We start from the raw sequence: 15,991 nt of genomic DNA on the forward strand, positions 1-15,991 counted from the left end.
CGTCTCTTCACTTCCGGCCCATCCACAGTGCATTGATTTCGCTGCATTTCTACGGACAATATTATTATTTTCTTGTCACTGGTAAATTCTGTAAGTACGTTTAAAAATTAATTTTATTTGTATGGTTCATTAATATACCTTTCGTTTTTATCGGAATTGTTTTATCGTGTGTTTATTTCCAAAGAGAAATGATGTGGATTGCTACTAGGCGGTAGGCGGTACTAGGCGAATTGGCTGTGCACACTGCTACTGTAGATTCTAAGGTAAACCTTTTATTATGCTACAATCTGTTTAATAAGCTAACGTTTGTTAAGTGTTTTTATCAGTGGTGTCTTTTAAGCTTTTGGGGCTTTATTTAATGTATAAATAAATATACATCAAAATAAACGTTTACTGTTAGAGCAAGGACCCGTTTGGGGAAGCACCCTATGATGGTTTAATTTGTTTGTGCATACTGCATATACAGCATATCATCATGAGACATCATCACGTTTGTTAGACCTAGACTCGTTTGATAATGACAAAGAACACGTTAGCAACATTAGCATCATCATCATGACATTTAGCATCACAGATTAGCTCCGTCTGAAGCCAATCTCTCATATAGCCATTAATAAACGGTTTGCATAATTACAGTACATTCAAGCACAACTCAATACAACAACTGTTAACTGTGAATTCAATCAATTCATCATAATGATAAATGATGTTTGTGTTTGTGATGTTTTATAATGTTATGCCAAATATGTTCAGTATGTCTGCTTTTTCCACCACTGCCTGCATCTGATCACAGATAAATGTATTTATCTGTACAAACACTGTACTTTATTATTATTTTTTCATATTATAAGGCCTACATACTCTTATTATTGCATGACAAAAGGTGAAATTGGGCTATCTACATGCTCACAAGTCACAATGCAATGTGGTCTTGTAGATCATTTTTTTATTATTCAAATATTAATAACCCTGTTTCTGTGTGTAGGGACCCACAACCAGGTAGCCTTCATGATCATCTGACAAATACAGGAGGACAGTGTTGGCAGGTATGTTTTTTTTATTCATTTGTATTATTGTATCATACCACATCTGTCTGATCGGTGCAGTTATCCACTGGTCTCTCTCTCCTCTCCCAAACACACATCTTAATGAATTCCTGCCGTGCTTCTATGTACTCATATGTGTATTGGTCAAGACACTGTACCTAAAGAATGCAGCATTTTTGTGTCTGTGTTTCTCACAAAGACTGATTCTTTATAAAAAATCTAATTGTCTATATGCGCCTCGTTTTTTGCTCCAGGATGAAGAAAGGCACTGTAAAATATATGAAGAGGGCGTGTGGTTCTGCAGAGTTTTGCTCAGTCCCTCTTTGCTCTACATCAGCTTCAGTCTGTTCGGTCAGTTTCCATGCCATCCCAGCTAATGCTGAACTGAGGGCAAGGTGGCTTGTCAACATCAAAAGGGATGACTTCATAGTTACTTCTAAGAGCAGGGTGTGCAGCAGGCATTTCCTCCCTGAAGATGTGGTAACAACTGCAGGTGGATACCATCGTATCCGAAAGGGAGCAGTGCCTGTGCTGTTCCAATGGAATGGCTATGATGTCCGCCAACGTATCAGTGTTTGGGAGAGGAGAGAGAGACCAGTGGATAACTGCACCGATCAGACTGACGATGATGACCCTGGAGGTGCTGAAGGTAACTGGTCTGATTTACATCTAAACTTAACACCAGACATCCCCCCCACCCCAACTGTTTACATATATTTTTGCTACTAGTGCTGATGTAGGGCATAATATTGTGTGTCTAAATGTCTCTGGATTGAATACACAGGACCACATTTGGAAACAAGTCCTCAGGACATTTTTGGGTTACCAGTTGTATGACTGTACTCGTGCTGTTAGCATTTCTGTCTAATAAAGTATTCATTCAATCAGCAGATCAGACTGTCAGTGACGAGGATGGAGCGGGTGCAATGGAAGTGTCTGACCACGACTACTGCACATCTCCTGAACCTGCTGCAGTTGACCTGGCCTTGAGCGAGAGGGACGAATTGAGAGATGAAAACCTTCAACTGAGGAAGCAACTCGAGGACATGACGATTCAATGTCGGTTTGGGCTGCATAGATTTGAAGGCTCAGACTCACAAATTAAAGTTTTCACAAGGTGAATGTAATATTGCACAAAGCATATCAATTTCATATGAATAACTTCACTAATGTATGATGCTGTAAATGCCATTAATTGAAATCTTGCTTATGACTGTGTCTTAATGTTTCTTAGATTTGCTAGCTATGAGCACCTGATGGCCTTTTGGCAACTCATTGCACCATCCACTGCCAACATCATCCGGGTCACTCGAGCACGGAGAGCCCAGCAGAGAAATGAGGAAATAATGTTTCCATGTAATTATTCAGTAAGTTATTCAGTAATTGTGTGTGTGTGTGTGTGTGTGTGTGTGTGTGTGTGTGTGTGTGTGTGTGTGTGTGTGAGAGAGATAAATTAATGCTTGACATAATTGTCTAATCTGTTTTGTACAATGTCTTACAGAGACATGCACTTCCTCCTATGGATGAGATGTTCCTCTACCTCATGTACCTGGCCCTGGGGTCCACAGAAGCTGACTTGGCAGACCGCTTTGGGATCCACACATCTACAGTTAGCCGGATCATCACAACATGGACCCACTACCTGTACTTCCTACTTGGCTCACTGAAAATCTGGCTGACTAAAGAGCAAGTTCAAGCTGCGTTGCCAAGGGAGTTCAGGCAGAGCCAATATGCAGACACACAGGTAAACATAATCACTCAAATACACTACGTGTTATATGTAATGTATTCCAAATAAACCTAACTTCACTCAACGTTGCAGTAGGACATTGATGTGTGAAAGATTATTTGATGTTACTTGATTTGGCAGGTAGTTGTTGACTGCACCGAGCTGAGATGCCAACAGCCAGAAAGTCTGCCTCTGCAAAGTGAACTGTACTCCAATTACAAGTCTCATACCACCCTGAAGGGTCTGATTGGAATGGCACCGCATGGAGCAGTCACATTTATATCTTCCCTGTATGCTGGCTCCATCAGTGACAAAGAACTGTTTAAGCAGTCGGGCATCCAACGCCTACTGACAGAGGATATGGCTGTAATGGCAGACAAAGGATTTCTGATAGAAGACTGTATCCCTGGTAAACTGTATCGTCCACCCTTCCTCTCAAAACAGAGCCAGATGCCAGCGGAACAGGTGAAGAAAACACAGGAGATTGCGCACCTTCGAGTCCACGTAGAAAGATTAATTGGTAGGATTAAATTTAACAAACTCTTCCACTCTGACATCCCAGTGTCTCAGATGGGAAGCATAAACTCTACGTGGACCGTAGCCTGCTTGCTGAGCAACTACCAGTATGGGCCTCTTGTTAAGGCCTGGGCAATTCCATGTGATTAACAGCCACTCGATGGCACGCTACGAGCTTGTAGGTCTGCTATTTTTGAAAAAATGTGGAGCAAATCTTTGAATATATTCTTTCACAATGAACGTTTTAACTCATACCTTTGCTTCTGGGGGGCCCCTGAAACTACATATTTTCAGATGGGTGTCAGCGGCCAAATACAGATAAATCTGGGGTCCTTGACATGGAAAAGGTTGAGCACCACTGACATAGAAACATAGGTTTTTCAGAAAACTGTCAGGATTTAGAAGATATTTGTAGAATGTGGTCTCAGGTTGAAATGGGTTAAAAGAATGATAGCATCCACACTAGCAGGTCATAACACATTTTGGATCAACAGTTTTGAGAGTCCCTGGGACTCTGCAGCAACATGACTTTTCATAGGAAAGTTTCACTTAACTACACACAAGCCTCTCAGAAAGCCATAAATATATAAATACAATATCTACAACATACATGTGCTGTTCATGTATATAAGGCTGCCTTTGTTTTTGTAACGGTTATGATTAACATATGCTCCATTCACATTGTACGAGAGTGAAAGGTTGTTTTAACTAACATCTGCTAAATGCCTAAATTGTAATTAAACTTCTGGAAATGAAGCAACCACATTTTTGTTGAAATGTTTTTTCTTTTTTTATGTTCACCAGGTCCAACAGCATGATGCTTTAAATGTGCCAATTGTAACAATCCAGGTCTAAAATGGCTTGAATACTAAAATAATGTTAAAACATTTTTAAAAGTCTGCACACTGGGTCATGCTCCAAAGGTTATGTATTACAACATTTGGTATTTGGAAATACAGAAACCCTTTTAGTAGGAATTGTAAAGAAAAACAATATTCTATGAATGCAGCCTTAAAGACATGTTAGTGTTTCAATGACTTTGCATTACTGCTAGATCATGCACTGTAACTGTTAAATAGTAGTAACATCAGCTCTCAATTCTTGAAACCGAACCAAATAAAAATAACTGCTCAGTACAAAACCAGGGACTTAAAAGAAACGCGTAATATTTACAAGCACCATTGTCATCTACAAATATATTTATAGAAATTGATTCTTTATGAAGCCTCTACTAGTGGTCTCTTGGCTGGAGCTCCAAGGTTTGAGTTCCCTTGGATAGATGCTAATCCACAATCAGTCCACCCTTACTATTGACATTCTCACAATAGCCATTTTGCCCTTACATGGTTCAGAACGTGTGAGAAAACACACCCCATCACAGTGTAGGACACAAGAGCAAAATGAGCACAAAATGACCACTTCACATGCTGGTTGGCTGTGGTTGGTAAATATGAAATAAACGCTTAAACGTAGCTAGGTGTAATGGTTGAAATAAATGCTTAAACGAAGCTAGGTGTAATGGTTGAAATAAATGCTAAAACGTAGCTAGGTGTAATGGTTGAAATAAATGCTTAAACGTAGCTAGGTGTAATGGTTGTAATGAGTCCACAGAAGACTTGTAAATAGGAAATAAATGCTGAGAAAATAAATATGAAATAAGCCAGTTTTCTCAACTGTTTTCTGCAAGACATTGCTCTATAAGCCATATCTCCAAAACTGGTGGGTCGAACTGAACAACCCATGTCAATTTGAAGCTATGATTCCCTGCTTTCATGACATGAAAAAACAAATCCAATGGCAGTCCCTCAGTCAAATTTGGACACATATGGCAAACAAGAAAATGAAAACATGGCATTTAATGACAAAAAGGGTTGCTGAGATTTCTAGGAAAGGAATAGATCAGGGCTGATCTATTCCTTTCCTAGAAATCTCGGCATATAAACATAAAAATAATACCAATCACCCTTCTGTCGGATTTTAGCCAACACCTCTGGATCTCTGTATATCCTTTGAACAAAAAGGTCATCATGTGCGCACACAACAAAATCACACCAGTCCAGGCCTGAAGTGAGAAGCTGTCCTTGAATCTGCCAGTAGTATGCGTGCTGTTGTTTTAATATATGTGAGCCATCTTTCATGCTCATACTTGCAGTCGACAAAACTTGGCACATTGGGGCACTTAAACTCTACCAGTCCATAAGGTGGGTTCTCCAGAGGGTCAAAGACTTTGCCATCAGGGGAGGCTGCCAGCCAAGGAACATCAGGGTGTATAACCAGGCCACAGGGGTAATAGTTAATGTTCTTCAACTTGGCATAGTCAATCGCTACCTCCACCTCCATCTCCAGGCCTCTCTTCATGTCAGCCGTTTGAACTGTGCCTCTCATGATTCGCTCTGCCAAATTTGTTGCTGAAGTCAGCCCCCGTACATGGCACGCCTCTCGGAACCTGTGCGCACACACATCAAATTATATTAAAATGTGCTTCTTAAATATACTATGGCAAAAGTCTACTGTGTGATATAATAAATGATCAATAGTTGAAGCCATACCTGGATGAGGTCAGTCTTGACTTGCGAAGCAACTTCCACTCAGAACTCCCACTCTGATCAGTTGTTGCTTCTTCGATTTTGTGTGCCGTGTCAAAAGTGACTTGAAGAGACTTCAGGTGAAACTCCTCGTGTTCACTTAAGACAAAGTCACAGCCTTGCAAATTCGGGTCAAGTCTGTACTCATCCAGGGGGATTGGGGGGAATGTTGGAGCATCTTCATGATGTGTGATGTAGTGTGATTGCAGTGGAGGCTGTTGGTACGAGAGGACACTTCCAGCCTGAACAGGTCCAAAGCGGGAGTCAACCATGGGTTGGTCTGCAGACATCCCCATGCTGCAGACTAAGGGCTTGGACAGGGGATCAAAGTTTTTGTAGGCCTCTTCCACCTGGAGCACAGAGAGGTCAGGGAGGGGTCCAGCCAGAGCCTTGTAGAGTGTGCTTCTGTAACACAGATGAGTGATCACTGATGCTAGTTGTTTACACATTTTATATAGTTAAGAATTGAACACAATACAAATAGAAAATCAAATTGATGTTGAATATAATTTAGTTTAAAACCCTATTGTGAATAACTGGTGTGTATTGTTAAATATTACAAGAAAAGTATTATCAGTGTTTATCCTTGAAAGACTTTTTCCAAAAACTATTACATATTTACATACCTAATTCCTCCTTCCGCTGTTCCTCTTTTCGTGGGCTTGGAGATGGTCATTTCATCCACTGGACCAGGTTTCAGCCCCTATGAGTTAATTTAGCATTGCTTAGGTCTATGCAAAATTATGACATGACATGACATGCACACACACACACACACACACACACACACACACACACAACTGACCATGGTTCTTGGCTTATGCCATTGTTGCTCCGTTTCAGTGCAGCTATGAACAGGGGGCACAACTTTGGTGCCCGCCTCGGAATATTGAGCCGACTGCAGTAGTAGTGCAACAATGTGGTTGCACATTGCTGTGCCAGCGACGCATGAACAATGCTGCTCAGTCAAGCTGACTGGCATGGAATGTTTCAGAACAACCTAAAAAAATGAAATAAATATTAGAAAGAACAAAAAATAGATTGAAATTGATAGTTTCAAATATTATATATTTTTCACAAATAAGAGACTTCCATAATGAACATTGAACGCTGCTTTGATACTCACCAGTCACCAGCAGTAATGATTAAGCAGTAGACCATGAACAGAGAACACAGCCATGAACAGGCTTTGAACAGAGAACACGTTCATGAACAACATGCAATCAACATAACTGGACCATAAACTGAAAACTAGGCCATGAACAGGCCATAAGTCACACACCACCCGTGAGTCCCACAAGGCTCCAGTCCAGAGTGCACCCATTTGAGAAGAACATGCACCCAAGAACATCAAAACATTGTAATTGGTCGCACCAGTTCACCTTGCATTTAGCAGTTCTGTCTATGTCAAGGCTATATCTATGTATAGGTTCACATAAATTATGTTTCAGAACTTACTTGCAGTACATGAAAATGTTAGGCACACAGTGCAACCATCTACAATGTTCGCCCTGAACAAACACCATCTCTCAATTTCACCCTACTGTTAAACTGTGGGGCTTTTCATTCTTCTTTAGTGACCTGTAGCAATAGGCTCTGATCCTGACTTCACCTGTCAGCTTGTCTTTATTTGAAACTGTCAGACATAAAACATGACGTGATGAATAACATGTTGAAGACAGTTTGATCAAGATTAATTTCTCTGTGTTCAACAGTTACTTTACTTTATTTGTTTATTTGGACAGGACAATGCATATTAATGGACGTAACGGATATAGCACAGTTGCTAATTTTCATCCGCAGTCCTCACAATAAACACAAAACGGAAAACAGACAGGAGAAGAGTGGAATACATTTACATAGGGAACACAGCATTAAAAAGTTTTTTCAAAACAGTGTAGGCCATTCTGTCAACGCAAAAGGAAAGAATGATGGTACTCACCTTCATAGTTGAAAATATAGCTGGACACATACAATCTAAAGCCCTTGTCCAGCAATGAGTTGGATGCTTTACTGCTGGCTTTTACCATCCTGTGTACATCAGTGATTTTCATTTTTGGTAGCTCATCTAAGCACCTGGTGTAAAAAGGAGCCACTGCCATTCCTAGAAAAATAATAGATTTTCAAAATATTGCATTCATGTGTGAAAGGTTTGATTTACAAGTATGTATCCAACTTCCAGCATACAAATGGAACCAAATTGATCAGTACAGGTCCATCCTATAATTTTACATCTTGACTTAGATGCAGTATGCACAAACAAATTAAACCATCATAGGGTGCACCGTGCTTCCCCAAACGGGTCCTTCCCAGAGGAAAGCAGAATCCATGTTTGAGAGCTCATTTATTACTCTTTTGTTTCTCAAGCCATACATGAGGTCAATGTGATACAAAAATGAGATCTCAGCTATGGCTCCTGTATCTCATCCTTTACTGCTGAGACACATGGCTCAGATGCACCTCTGATGATCTATACAGGAGATCTCAATACTGGCTCAAATTTTGCTCAATTTAGTATCATTGTTGTGTCTCAAACTTAGCTCAGATTGATATAAAAGAGAGCACTCAATATAATCTCATTCAAATCTCATTTCAGACTTTTAGTTTCATCTCAGCTTTGTCTCAGAACGACCTCTGTTGATCTGCAAACGAGATCTCAAATATGCCTCAAATAATGCTCCAATTAGGATTATTTGTTGAATCTCAAACTGTATTGCACTTGGTCTGAAATGTGATTTAAATGTATGATATGAGATGTAGAGATATATCTACATCTAATTTAAATCACATTTCAGACCTTTATACATTTCAGATTGATCTATGAATTTAATTTTTTTAATTGTCTCCTGTTCCTCATGTTTGTGCGTGTTTTTGTTATTCATTGAACAAACCATATTTAAATAATCAAATGTGAGCCATTTTTATTGCATTAAATTAAGAATGGCGCACTTGGAGAACCGTTACAATTAAGAGAGGTCTGTGTGGGTGGAAACTCATATCCTGACAATCAGGGCGACGCGCTGATCGATAATCTTGTCTCGGATTCGTTCCACAACTTTCAGATCCCTAACCTCAGCTCTTAGAACCTTCCAATATGGAAAATATGTATGACGGACAAAGCAGATCCATAGTGGGTTTTTTTGTGAAGTGAAACTTATATAATTGTGTCATTTAAAGAACTACCGGTATAACAGTCGAAGCAGATATGAGAGGTACATTTGTGTAAAATGAAACTTATGCATATAAGTTTGCAACTCATAAGAACTATATGTGACAGTAAATCCACATACAATATACTTAGTAAATGAGTATAACATGAAACATATATGATTTGGGAACTTATAATAACTCTAAATACACATACAGTACAAAATCACACACAACTATCAGTGAAACAAAAATCTGATATTGTATAGAAACCATATGGCTATGCATGTCACAGACATCCAGAGAAAACTAAACCTAATCTTACAATGAAATAACATGACAAAATAACAAGTTTTTGTTTCCTTTTACATTGTATGACTCCTACATTATTAAGGGGGCGCTGGCCCCTCCTATATACAGGTTTAATGTTTGTTTTTAGTTCAATGTTTGTTTTAAAAACGCCATTGACAATGAAGGGACAATGTACGTCATCTTGTCCTTAACACAAATATTAAATGCCATTAACAATAAAGATACATCACCATTACTTCACCTAATCAACATGAGTTAGACTTTAATATATTAGCGCCCCTCACTTCACACAGGTGTGATTTCTTTCAAGATTATATGGGCAATTATATCAAACAAATGGCAATAGGCCAAATTATTGTTTTATTAAGCCATTAAGACCTGAGGACACGATTTTCTATATATCAGTGGTGCTCAAACTTGTTCATGTCAAGGACGCCAAATAGTATATGTAGGACCCAACCTGGACACTCAAATGAATAGATGGCACCTAGGGGGTGAGGCTGAGATGCTGGATTTCACTATGCTGGAGGTGTTGTGGGCCTATGAGCAGAACATCGAGTAAGGATGCCCACCTGATAACCCAGAGAATGGCATCAGTCATTAGACTAGACTAGACCATCCCACAGTCTTATTGTCAAAGTGTCAAGTATGTGTGGCAAAGAAATGACTAAGCGGCCCTCACATATTGGAGTGAGGGATCCTATAATTAGACCGACAACCTACCATTATCCCTAACCTAACCCTAACTGCAAGCACGGGAGCAGCACATGTTCGAGCGCTAGTCCGACCGTTGTTCCCGAATGCTCCGTCGGAATTACGTTCTGATCCAACTACAAACACATTTACAATACTGCATATCTTCCTATATTAAAATAGATAGCACAGTACCGGACAGTACTATAGTATAGCACAGTACGAGTAGCACAGTACAGTACAGTACGCATACTACAGTATAGTAAAAGTATTACAGCACAGTAGGGGAGAGCAGGGTCGGTTGACGCGCATTTTACTAATCCCTCCCTGCACAGAGATTAATTAATTTCAAGTAACCAAACTTTTTTGTGAACAAGATACACTTGTCCTCTCCCATTACCCCGAGTGTTTTTTAATTTTGGTGAAACGAGTCGGACGCAATCGGCAAGCAAAGAAAAAAAACCTTTCGTCCTGTCAAAAGCAAGAGCAAGGACGAAAGATGCGGAAGTAAGAGCGAGATCACTTTGCTTGCCGATTGCATCCGACTCGTTTCACCAAAATTAAAAAACACTCGGGATAATGGGAGAGGACAAGTGTATCTTGTTCACAAAAAAGTTTGGTTACTTGAAATGAATTAATCTCTGTGCAGGGAGGGAATTAGTAAAATGCGCGTCAACCGACCTGTCTCTCTTCCAGTCTCCGCTACTTAAAGCGTGCAAAAACACAAAAGGGTCTGTAGCTCCGTCAATTTTAGGCGGAAATGGATAATTTTTTGTCTGCAAGGCTTTCGGGCACTGTGGAATCGAATGACGTCACCGGAAATATGCGACGAAAAGGCGTTGTATTGTATCCAGTCCGAGGTGCAACCGTCCTACCGCACCAACTGACCCCGCTCTCCCCTAGGTCTACACTCTGACAAGTTCTTATTAGCAGACTGCTACTTACTGTATGTTTTCTAATGTACAGCATTGGAACTATTTTTGATGATCTTGGAGCGCACTTTACAATTTACCCTGGGTGTGCGTGTGTCTATGATGTGCGGGCATCCGCTACTTAAGGGCTGCATAGCGGCCCGGACCTCTAGTACTAACCTAAAGGGCGAGTTCGTGCTGAAACAACAGGTCTGGGAGTGCCCATATCCATATATGGACTTTTTTTCTTCTTTCTTTTAAAATTGACGCTTTCGTGTAGGGCGTAAAATGCCCAGGTACAGCCGGGCCTTAATTTCCGGGCCTGTTGAGAACTCTACTTTTCGTTGGCTGCCGTGCGTCTGTGCTAATGACTTTGGGGCGGGCCCCTAGAGTTTGAATGGACAGGTATCAGTCAAAAGGGAGACATTAAAGGGGAAGGAAGGGTAAGGAAGGATCAACATATGGAATGTCAGAACAGGTCAGCTCCATATATGGAGTATGGCTGTATGGCTATCCAGGGTTTGATGAGGTCAGTGTCGTGATCTTCATTCATATATGGAGACGGCCATATATGGAACGACAGCGTGTCACGAGGCGTGACAGACTGAAGGCCATATATGGAGTGTGTCACAAAGTGTGACAGACGGACGGACAGACTGACATGTTTTGCAGGTTTTCATAGTAATCTGTGACCTACAGTCACAATAACGACATCATATTATATCCCACTACAGCACATCTATGGGCATGACAATATGGGCTCTCCATGGGCATAAAAGGTACAAGAACTGACAGATAGGAGATCTTTATGGGCATAAAATAAAAATATATATTTTTTTCTTTTCAAGGTCTGTGTAAACACAAACATTGAAGACAAAAGTGAGGACGCAAATTGTGATTGATTGGCCAGAATGAGACTCAGAGGATGTATGATGACATATGATTATAACAGAGCGCCCCTCACTTCACACGTGTGTGATTCCCCCCCCCCCCGCCATTTTATATTTCATATTAGATTTTATATTTATATTTTAAGTGAGGACGCAAATTGTGATTGGCCAGAATGAGACTCAGAGGATGTATGATGAATAACAGAATGCCCCTCACTTCACACGTGTGTGATTTCTCCCCCCCCCCCCTCCCCATTTTATATTTCATATTTGATTTTATATTTATATTTTATAAATGAAAAACATTTTTTTCTAGAAATGCTACAAATGTAATCCAGTGAGTCATTTTGTGGATAAAAAAGAAATACAGTTTAGGTCAGATAGTGTTCTACCCTGCATGCTGAAATAACCAATTTCCAAAGCATACCTTTATTTTTATTATATTTTTAACATTTTGGAATAAATTAAAACGGTGAATTAGGCTTAGGACCTGTAGGCATATGCATTTTGATTTAATAATATATAATAAAACTATCTCGCTCGGCAATTGGCCCGCCTCTATGGACCGAATCTCGAACGCCATTGGACAACAAACCGGAAATATCACCCAGAGCGTCTGACTCGTGGTCTGACGTCACCAACGAACAGCATTTGAATTTGAAAGTGAAAGAGTCACAAGTCACAACAAGGAACTAAGGATTAGGAAGGACGGCATGCAGGAGAAGATTGCAGAACAACAACACAAGTTAACGTCCGAACTAAATGGATTAAACCCCTTCAGGCTGTAGCGAAAAGGTATGTTACAGAACGAGAACTATATAAAGACCCACATTAAGGAAAATATGTTAACAACCGCGAGGTGCATCATTATGAATTTATAGCCCAACATTTAGCAGCTGCAGCACTGTTAGCAATATGCTAACGTTAGTGTTTAGCTAACATTATATGGGGGACATCTCGTCCTATTTGAATAGGTTTGTACTACACTAAATACTGTAAATAGTCATACACTGCACTAGTGTTGTTGGTGAAGTTATTATTTTAATTTGAGATCGTTTTTGGTGAGTCTGTCTGTGTTCATTTGAGGGGTTTTGTGGTCAAGTTTAATCTGGTGGTTATTTCTGTTGCAATGAAGGTAGACTTCGTTTTTGGCTTTAAATCATTCTTTATTTTAGGATTATGTGTTTAGAACGATTTTTGAGGAACAGTATTTTTGATTGGAAAAACCTTGTGCATATTTCTATGGTAATTTAATTCAGTTCAATTTAGTTCAACGTGTATTGAACAAAATATTCTTAAATTTTGGGTCTGTGAGGTTAATCTCATCAAATGGTGGTCTGTGGCTCAAGCTGCTGAAATGCAGAATTAATAATGGTCCTTGATATGAAAATGAACTTAAACAATACCAAAATAAGCTTACATAGTGAGCTTGTAGATTTGCAAATGTTTTGCTTAAATTTCCAGAATAGGCACGCTGAGGCTATATGGTTCATTGGTATAGAAGAATCTTCTATAATTTATCTTGTTTATTAAATTAATATTTGTGGCACTAATACCACTGACAATTTAAACAGTAATAATATGCTGATTAATTTTTTAAGCATTTGGTTGTACTGCAGAAACCATGGTGTGTCACTACACTTGTAGATATGCTATTTTCACACGCATCAAATATTTTTGAAAATTAGCTCAGACCTTTTGTCAGGGGCTAGGTCCTGTGCAGTAATATAACCATGGAAGGTTATATTGTGGTGGAATGGTGTGCCCGCACACCATTCCACCATTTATCATTGGTAAAGGTCCAGGATTACTTTATTGAAACAACTTTCGTTTGTGTTTGTTCAATAAAGTAATCCTTTACCAATAGAATGGTGTGTGTGTGTGTGTGTGGGCCCTACCTCCCTCCTTCCATGATTACCTTATTGGCCCTGCACCCACTGTCGAGGTGCGTGTAAATGGGTATGCTCAGTAATGACACGCTAAGCCTTTTTTCTGTAATTTCTCCCTCTCTCTGTAACTTGGTTATTTCTGTCTGCAGCCTTCTGTTCCACCTATCCATCCAGGCTGTCTTTTGGGCACATCAGCTTTACATTCCACATGTCTCAGCCTGGCTTGTTGACCATGTTCCTGCAGAGGTCAGTATTGAAATGTTCCATATTTTGTACTGACTTTTTGTTATAAATTTCAGTGTAGTTTTAGTTCTTTATTTGGTCAGTTTTGAAGATTTATTTTTGTTCTACAGGGGCTTGTCGACATTGGTTGGGAATCTGAAGCCAGGTCACAAGTGCAGCCATGCAGGAGCTCTATCCAGGTATGGATCACACTAAAGAATATTGTCTACAATACTGCATTTTGTCTTTGTCTTTGACAACAAGGAAGTGAAGTTTTGTCTGTTTTCATGGTCAATTTGCAGTTTGTGAAATGTTTATGCTGCATCTCTATTCACAGGCCTCCTCTTCAGGCCTGAAGAATGTGATGGTCTTCTCAGTGGCGTTCCCAGATTGTAAAAGAAAGTTGCAGACTCCACCAAACTGGAAGCCACTCAAAGTAAGTTTTTCTTCACACATTTGGCTTTGTAAAGTATATTCAGATCATTTATATTGTAACCAATGCATTTGTTGGGAAATCTTTGCAGTTGTATTTTATGGTGTTAATTTCCTGTATGCCACTTGGGACCCAACAGTGGTAATGGGCTGACATAATAGTGTGCCTTTGATCAGCCTCTACCATTGGTTAACTCAAATAGGCCCCCTGCCTACTTATAGCCAATATGATGGTCTGATACTGAAATGTCCACTCCACTTCACCATTTCACCTTTTGCACTTTTTAAATAAAGACAATGTTTTTGGCATCCAAAGAGCCTCATTCATCCTACAATGTGCAAGCCCCCTTTTGCTTATGGATATATGATCGTTGCTGTTGGGAAGAATAAACCACCTAACAGAAACTGTTTTTCTTTTGCATAAATCAGTACTGTTGGACCAATATTGAACCAATGGTAAAAAGTGCTTCGGACAAACCTCTTAATTCCATTGGACCCTCAAACTGTCTGCTAAAATGGCCAACTCTCCCCTCTAATGCAAGTCATTGACATTATGTAAAGTCACAAAACCAACTTTCATATGGCATTATTGTTTTGTTTTCAAAATATAAGGTTTTTCTTCATTTCCTGAAAATAGAAAAAAAATATATATGAACATTTTGGAGTTAGGTGGTTTCTCCCCGACAGCAGATATGAGTAAATATGTCTCTTATACTGTACCTTATGCAGTTGGTAGTAAAGAAATGCAACACAGATGTTGCAGTGGTGGGACAGTCTCTCTCTGAGCCAGGTTGGCCCTGTTTGTGGCTATGCTGGGCACAGAGTCAAGTAGGTTTTTATCTAACATTACTCTGGTTCACTGTTATTCTTTTTCGATTGAGTGAAAGATGGAACAACATCACTGGTGGGGAAACATGTTGACTATGTTCTTGTATAGCTAATTTAATCTTATCTGTCTGCAGGATGTCTTCTTACGGTGTGCCACCCATGATGGGTGGATAAAGGTGTCACAGAGACGGCTTACGGCACCTGAAGAAGTTCAAGGTCAGCCCCCGTATACTGAGGTCCTTCTACAACTGCACCATCGAGAGCATCCTGACGGGTGGAATCATCGTGTGCTATGGGAGCTGCACTGCACTTCAGCAGAAGGCACTACAGAGAGTGGTGAGAACAGCCCAGCGCATAGTTGGAGGTGAGCTTCCCTCCCTCCAGGGAATATACGAGAGACGTTGTGTGGCCAAGGCTGAAGGGATTGTCGGGGATGTCCACCATCCCAGTCACAGCCTGTTTGAGCCATCACAGTGGCCCCCATGCAACCGGTTTCTCAGCCTTGCTAGCCACAAAGACTATGGAGCACCTTCTTTTTTTTTCACCATTAGACTTATGAATACACATTGAACACTACATGGCCCAGACTATATGGCCAAATGTCTGTGGCTAATATACCGTAATGGCATTTTGCACTTGAGCTCTGCACTTTAGGTAGTTTTAGCGATTATAGCTATTTAAGCAACTTCGTTTTTAACTCATAGAATGCTGAAAGCGTTTTTAAACGTTTTATTATAGCCACCCCTAAGAAGCGCATAACGTTTTTATACGTTTTATGGTCCAAAAAACGT

The 15,991-nt window shown here is 40.0% G+C and overlaps 1 long non-coding RNA gene across 1 annotated transcript; it reads left to right on the forward strand.

Annotated features, from left to right (window-relative positions):
• The first annotated feature begins 12,528 nt into the window (after nucleotides 1–12,528).
• LOC308309517 lies at nucleotides 12,529–15,751 on the forward strand. The gene is made up of 5 exons (XR_013963414.1): nucleotides 12,529–12,624; nucleotides 13,868–13,964; nucleotides 14,072–14,140; nucleotides 14,278–14,376; nucleotides 15,335–15,751. It is a non-coding gene; the product is annotated as an uncharacterized lncRNA (long non-coding RNA).
• The last annotated feature ends 240 nt before the right edge of the window (nucleotides 15,752–15,991 follow it).

This window comes from Protomyctophum bolini (assembly GCF_963924005.1).
Source record: "Protomyctophum bolini genome assembly, chromosome: 22".
NCBI lineage: Eukaryota > Metazoa > Chordata > Actinopteri > Myctophiformes > Myctophidae > Protomyctophum > Protomyctophum bolini.